Source organism: Ovis aries, chromosome 5 (assembly GCF_016772045.2).
Source record: "Ovis aries strain OAR_USU_Benz2616 breed Rambouillet chromosome 5, ARS-UI_Ramb_v3.0, whole genome shotgun sequence".
NCBI classification, from domain to species: domain Eukaryota; kingdom Metazoa; phylum Chordata; class Mammalia; order Artiodactyla; family Bovidae; genus Ovis; species Ovis aries.
In genome coordinates, this window is record NC_056058.1 from 83,884,804 (window position 1) to 83,892,562 (window position 7,759).

A 7,759-nucleotide genomic window follows, 5' to 3' on the forward strand; every position below is an offset into this window, starting at 1 on the left:
CTGCATGGTTTCTGAAAACCCAAGAAGTATCTCTAGTATCACTTGTGATTTGTTTCTCCTTTCATGTTCCTTTGTTATACTACCAGCATCAAAGATTAAAAGAAATTGTTGGATATATTGTCCGTGGTCTCTCATATACATCTTTAGGTGTGTATGTGTGTGTGGGTTTGTATATTCTCAGTGGCCTCAGTTTACATATTCTATTTCAGAAATAAAGTTTTTCAAGAAACAGAAAATTTCACAGGTCAATTGCAAACACTATCCTGTTGTTGTCTGTAGCCAATATCTAATATTTATAGGAAAAACAAAGACTCGGGAAAAAAAGATAACATTGAGCCACTTGTAGGAAATTTCTCATGTCTGGAGGGTGACAGAGAAAGTGAAGCAAGACCAATCCCATTACCACTAGTTATGCTTCAATCACCTCAATTTCATTCATTTTGCTTTTATTTCTGATGTGCAAAAGCCGTTTGATAAATTCCCTTCTGGGAACAGGCCAGTCTTGGAAGGATGTACATTAAAAAGTTATGAAGAGTACATAATTTATTAAACTCAACTCATTATTGGAAACAGTTAGCATACAATTCATTTAATAGGAATCATTGGTGGAGAAAATGACTGTTGTTTTGATCTGATCATATAAGTTATGGCATAATTTTCCTTGTCTGTGGTGATTTACCTAATCTTGAACAACATGAATACTCACTTAAACTCTGCTTGCTACTGGAAAACAGACACATATGTTACATTATTTATTAATGACAATGATTTTACTTTTTTTATTATGTTCAGTTAGAAATAGACTCTCCCAGTTTTCAGCAAGATGATTGAATAATTGAATAGAGTAGATATACCCCTCAATGCACAATGGAACAGGAAAAGGAAATGGTTTTACTGATAAATACCAAGACCTTGGGTCTGTAGTCTATTAAATTTTACTCAGGGAAACAACCAGCCAATCAAAAAAGATTTTCTGTCTGCCTACTAAGCACAGAGAGTAAGCCTTAGCATTATGAAGTGCAGTGCATGCATGCTCAGTCAATGTCTTGACTCTTTGCGACTCTGTGGACTGTAGCCCACCAGGCTCTTCTGTCCATGGAGTTCCCTAGGCAAGAATACTGGAGTGAGTTGCCATTTCCTCCTCCAGGGGATCCTCCCAACACAGGGATCAAACCTGCATCTCTGGCATCTCCTCCACTGGCAGGCAGAATTTTTTACCACTGAGCCACCTGGGAAGCCCATAACATTGTGAAGGGAAAACATAAAACATCAAAGGACTAAGGAGGCAAGATATACACATTAAAATAGCTAGCTAGAGATACAAAGCACCATGTCAACAAATCCTAGATGATACAGACAAATACTAGAAGAGGTTAGGGGGAGTGAGAGCTCAGTGAGCTGGTATGTCCAGGAATAATCTTTACCTTTTAGCCTCATCTATGACTCTACAGACTCTTTCTTCATGTAATTTTGAACATTATTTTGTGAGCCAAAATTTACAGAACTAAGTCTTTTATTGGCAGGATAATTTCAAGTAATATAATAGAATGTATTTAACCATTCACCTACTAGCATGCTTTTACTTTATTCAAGCTTTTCCCACTACAAAGATACTGTAATAATCTAGCAGGATTTTTTTATCTTAATTCTTCTACAGGATACATTCCCAAAAGTGGAAATGACAGGTCAAAATTAATACTCTTTTATTCTTATTATGTTGTCATATAGCTTTCCAAGAAGTCACTCAAGCTCATGTCTCTCACTGGAAGTTCAGGAAGGACCATTTTGCCGACATCATTACCAGAGGTTATACTATCACTATCTTTTTTTAGTTTTGCCAGTCTGATGAGTGGGAAGTAATCTCTTTTTTTTTTTTTTAATTTTAGTTTTTATTTTTAAATTTTAAAATCTTTAATTCTTACATGCATTCCCAAACATGAACCCCCCTCCCACCTCCCTCCCCATAACAACTTTCTGGGTCATCCCCATGCACCATCATAATTTTCTTTCTCATTTCCCCAATCTCTCAGTGAGTTTGGTACCCTTTCAAATACATTTTATAGCCATTTAGATTTGCTCTTTTATGAAATTCTTATTTCCATTCTTTGCCTACTTTCCTACTGTGTTGTCTTTCTTCTAATAAATAAAAAGTCTAAAATTTTACTTGCATATTTTCAACATTTAGTCAAGTTATCTGCAAGCAGAGCAAAAATGATCTATTTGATACTGTTACTGAGCATCAGCTGTCTACAGGGTCCAATACTAGAGACCCCCATCTTGGGAGACATAGCATGCTCATGCCCAGTCTCCCAGTTGTGTTCAATTCTTTGTGACCCCATGGACTATAGCCCACCAGGCTCCTCTATCTGTGAGATTTCCCAGGCAAGAATACTGGAGTGGATCGCTATTTCCTATTCCAAAGGATCTTCCCAATCCAGGGATCAAACCTGTGTCTCCTGCATTGACAGGGAGATTCTTTACCACTGAGCCACTTTGGAAGCCCCTATAACATGCTCAGATTTAGTAATAGAGTCTAGACAGGTGTTGAAGCATGTATATTGCCAAGTATTCCATAATAAATACTATGAAATAAAATTCATCACACAATTCAATTAAAGCTGAAGTTAAGGAGAATCTATTTCTGGTTTATATAGTCAAGGGAAATTTCTCAGGGAAAAGAATATTAGTCTGGTTTTAATAGATTTTGGATTCTGATATGACTGCTATAAGTTAATTATAGGAGAGAACAACTTATATAGAAAGAACAAAATAAATCGAAAAACAGAAAAAATAATTGAAGTGCCAAAGGAGTTGACATAAGAACCATGAAATTTTTGTATTTTTGGTAAAACTTCTTATAGTAACAATATAATATATAATTTTCAGATTCTAAAGATAGAATTTAGGAGACTACAGATGTTTTCTAGTTGTAGTTTCCTTTGAAATACCTTAGGCTTTTCATCAAGAAATGCAGGGAAATTTTTGTTTCTGTGCTTAGAATTTAAAATTTTAGCAGTTACTAAGCAATTAAGTATAATATTTTAAAATTCAGGAAAATCTGGAAGTTATAAGAACACTTTGATTCATTCAGTAACACTAAAATTACTACCGTTTGGTGTTCTGAAAATTAATACCACTTTCTAAAACTTTTAACTTTAAAGTAGCTAGAGTCTCTGATTCAATCCGAATTGTGATTGCATTCAACTTTTTAACATACCATTATCTACTGTATATCACTTAAAGGTTATTAAAATTCACAAATAACCTATGGTTTTGAAGAGCTTTGTCAGCTACATGGAACAATGTAAATAGTAGTAACACTGATGATTCACTTGGAGGCTGGATCTTTCCCTCAGCTGTGCAAATCTAAACATATAACTACTTCACTGTCTCCTAAAATAAGCATAGAGGTTCCCTAGGTACCTAAACTATTCTTGGACCTAGAGAGTTACCCATTTAATGCTCTGCCTTTGCTGGGCGAAGTAGCCCCCACGGTGCCATTACTACCATCTGGCACCCCTGCATTTTTCACATGTCATTGTTGCTGTGACTGTCACGACTGAGTCCTACTGCTTCAGCCCTGAACATTCCATTTTACCATGCAAAGCTGCATCTTATCTCATGTCTGCTAAGTGCCCTGTCATTAGGATCTAGTATCAGAATCTTCACAATCTTCTTCCAGACAACACACTCTCCAGTAAGTCACTGCCACTGACACAACAGAAAGCTCAAATGCCAAATCTGTAACATGGCCCTGGTGAAAAAAGGAAAAATGATCCCTCTTTTCCTTCTTGGTGTTATGATCTGTTATGGGGGTTCCTGTCCTAGTGGATCTGTAAGTTTTTAATGAAAATCCTCTGTCCTCCAGGAACTCAAACAGAATGAGGACTAAAAGATGGGGGCAGATTGTAATAATGCCCTAACAGTAGACTCCTGCTACTGTTTGGCCACTCAAAGATGACGAATTTTCAGGATAAACAGGATGGTCACCCAACTTTAGTTATCTTAAAAGACCACTTAAATGGTTCAGGCCTGGCAAAGTGAACGGGACTTTAGCAAATTCCTGGGTCTAAGGAGGGCTGGGAGGTCAAGAGAGGTTTAAAGTAGATTTCCACATCCAAGATGGTGAAGCTTTCAGTGCCTCAGCCTGTAAACAGTTAAAAATGCTTGCCAAGAAAACAAGTCAGCTGTTTTTTTGGCTTTGCTGGGTCTTAGTTGCAGCACGTAGGATCTTTAGTTGTGGCATGTGGGATCTACTTCCCTGACCAGGAATTGGACCACCAGGGAAGTCCCCAAAACAAATCAGTTTTGAGCATCAATATGCCTATAAAGTTCCAATTTTTATTGCTGTTCAGTCTCCCAGCAGTGTCAGACTCTTCGTGACCCCATGGACTGCAGCATGCCAGGCCTCCCTGTCCCTCACCATCTCCCGAAGCTTGCCCAAGTTCATGTCCATTGCATCAGTGATGTCATCCAGCCATCTCATCCTCTGATTCCCTCTTCTCCTTCTTCCTCAATCTTTCCCACCATCAGGGACTTTTCCAATGAGTTAACTGTTCGCATCAGGTGGCCAAATTATGGTAGCTTCAGCTTCAGCATCAGTCCCTCTAACAAGAATTCAGGGTTTACCTACCTTTAAATTGACTGGTTTGATCTCCTTGCTGTCCAAGGGACTCTTAGGAGTCTTTTCTAGCACCACAGACCAAAGGCATCAATTCTTTGGTGCTCCACCTTTTTTACAGTCCAGTTCTCACAACCGTATGCAACCAATGGGAAGATGTTGATGTTTATTCTTACCATCTTCCGCCACATCCAATTTATCTTGATTTATGGGCCTAACATTCTAGGTTCCTATGCAATATTGTTCTTTACAGCATTGGATTTTACTATCATCACCAGTGAAAGTGAAAGTGCCTCAGTCATGTCCAGCTCTTTGCAACCGCATGGACTATACATCCATGGAATTCTCCAGGCCAGAATACTAAAGTGGGTAGCCTTTCCCTTCTCCAGGGGATCTTAAATGAGCAGTGTTTCCTCTTTGGCCCAGTGCCATCATTCTTTCTTGGGCCATTAGTAGTTCTCCCCTACTTTTCCCTAGTAGCATATCAGACACCTTCTCACCTGGGGGACTCATCTTTTGGTGTCATATTTTTTTGTCCTTGTAACAAGTTCATGAAATTCTCATGGCAAGTATATTGGAGTGGGTTGCCATTCCCTCCTCCAGTGGATCACATTTTGTCAGAACTCTTTGCTATGACCCACCCATCTTGGGTGGACCTACACAGCACAGCTCATAGGTTCAGTGAATTATGCAAGCCCCTTCACCATGACAAGGCAGTGATCTGTGAAGGGGAAAGCTCCAATACCAGGTCACATTAGAAGCAATCTGTTAAGACTTTTTCTGCATATTAAGTGAAAGTGAAGTTGCTCAGTTGTGTCTGACTGTTTGCGACCCCATGGATAGTAGCCTACCAGGCTCTGCCGCCCATGGGATTTTCCAGGCAAGAATACTGGAGTGGGCTGCCATTTCCTTCTCCAGGAGATATTCCCAACCCAGGGATCGAACCTGGGTCTTCTGCATTGCAGACAGACGCTTTACCGTCTGAGCCACCAGGGAAGTTCTGCATATTGGTTCTCCCCATTTACACTCCATAATCTCAAGCACCGATTCTGAAAAGGATCAGAAACAGGGCCAGTGAGCCAGGAGGAAGGAGAAAGACTACAAAGCTCAGGAAACATGAAAGAGGCTGATAAAGTTACTTTATCCACAACGGACATTGAGCCTGAAGCCATTCAAACTGCAGGGAAAGAGAGGCTTTAACTTTGAAGCATTTATAAACATTTTAGTTCTTGAAACAAGATTCTGCGATTTGCCGGAGAATTGTTTGAACTATGCCAGAGTGACCAGAAAAGTCATGAGACTTACACGAGTAGAAAAGAACCACTCTTATATAGCAAATTAAGATGGGCCAGGAATAGAAAAAAAATAAAGCTCCCCCCCCCACCCCCCCCCCCACCCCCGGAAATTAACCTTTCTTCTTTCCTTTCAATGTAATGATAAGTGAATTTCCACTTTATGCCAAGTACTCTTCTTAGCTAAGATGAAGAAAAAAATGTATTGACAAACTTAATCATGAAAACAACTCTATGAGATGAACACTGTTATTATAAACCCTATTTTATATTTTTGAGATTAGTTGTTTGTCAGTTGCTTCATTTGCTATTGTTTTCTCCCATTCAGAAGGCAGTCTTTTCACCTTACTTATAGTTCCCTTTGTTGTGCAGAAGCTTTTAATTTTAATTAGATCCCATTTGTTTATTTTTGCTTTTATTGCCAGCATTCTGGGAGGTGGATCATAGAGGATCCTGCTGTGATTTATGTTGGAGAGTGTTTTGCCTATGTTCTCCTCTAGGAGTTTTATAGTTTCTGATCTTACATTTAGATCTTTAATCCATTTTGAGTTTATTTTTGTGTGCGGTGTTAGAAAGTGATCTAGTTTCATTCTTTTACAAGTGGTTGACCAGTTTTCCCAGCACCACTTATTAAAGAGATTGTCTTTACTCCATTGTATATTCTTGCCTCCTTTGTCGAAGATAAGATGTCCGTAGATGTGTGGATTTATCTCTGGGCTTTCTATTTTGTTCCATTGATCTATATTTCTGTCTTTGTGCCAGTACCATACTGTCCTGATGACTGTGGCTTTGTATTAGAGCCTGAAGTCAGGCAGGTTGATTCCTCCAGTTCCATTCTTCTTTCTCAAGATTGCTTTCGCTATTCGAGGTTTTTTGTATTTCCATACAAATCTTGAAATTATTTGTTCTAGTTCTATGAAAAATACCGCTGGTAGCTTGATAGGAATTGCATTGAATCTGTAGATTGCTTTGGGTAGTATACTCATTTTCACTATATTGATTCTTCCAACCCATGAACATGGTATATTTCTCCATCTATTAGTGTCCTCTTTGATTTCTTTCATCAGTGTTTTATAGTTTTTGATATATAGGTCTTTAGTTTCTTTAGGTAGATATATTCCTAAGTATTTTATTCTTTTCATTGCAATGGTGAATGGAATTGTTTCCTTAATTTCTTTTTCTACTTTCTCATTGTTAGTGTATAGGAATGCAAGGGATTTCTGAGTGTTAATTTTATATCCTGCAACTTTGCTATATTCATTGATTAGCTCTAGTAATTTTCTGGTGGAGTCTTTAGGGTTTTCTATGTCAAGGATCATGTCATCTGCATCAGGACCACAATGAGGTACCACTTCACATCAGTCAGAATGGCTGTGATCCAAAAGTCTACAAGAAATAAATGCTGGAGAGAGTGTGGAGAAAAGGGAACCCTCTTACAATGTTGGTGGGAATGCAAACTAGTTCAGCCACTATGGAGATAGTGCAAATATAACTGCCTTATGACCCAGCAATCCCACTGCTGGGCATACACACCAAGGAAACCAGAATTGAAAGAGACATGTGTACCCCAATGTTCATCGCAGCACTGTTTATAATAGCCAGGACATGGAAACAACCTAGATGTCCATCAGCAGATGAATGGATAAGAAAGCTGTAGTACATATACACAATGGAGTATTACTCAGCCATTAAAAAGAATAAACTTGAATCAGTTCTAATGAGATGGATGAAACTGGAGCTGATTATACAGAGTGATGTAAGCCAGAAAGAAAAACACCAATACAGTATACTGACACATATATATGGAATTTAGAAAGATGGTAATGATGACTGTATGCGAGACAGC

General features: G+C 38.5%; 1 non-coding gene across 1 annotated transcript; it reads right to left on the reverse strand.

Annotated features, from left to right (window-relative positions):
• Positions 1-5,545: 5,545 nt before the first annotated feature.
• Positions 5,546-5,617, reverse strand: TRNAC-GCA (transfer RNA cysteine (anticodon GCA)). Its single transcript has one exon. It is a non-coding gene; the product is annotated as a tRNA-Cys (tRNA).
• Between the last annotated feature and the right edge of the window lie 2,142 nt (positions 5,618-7,759).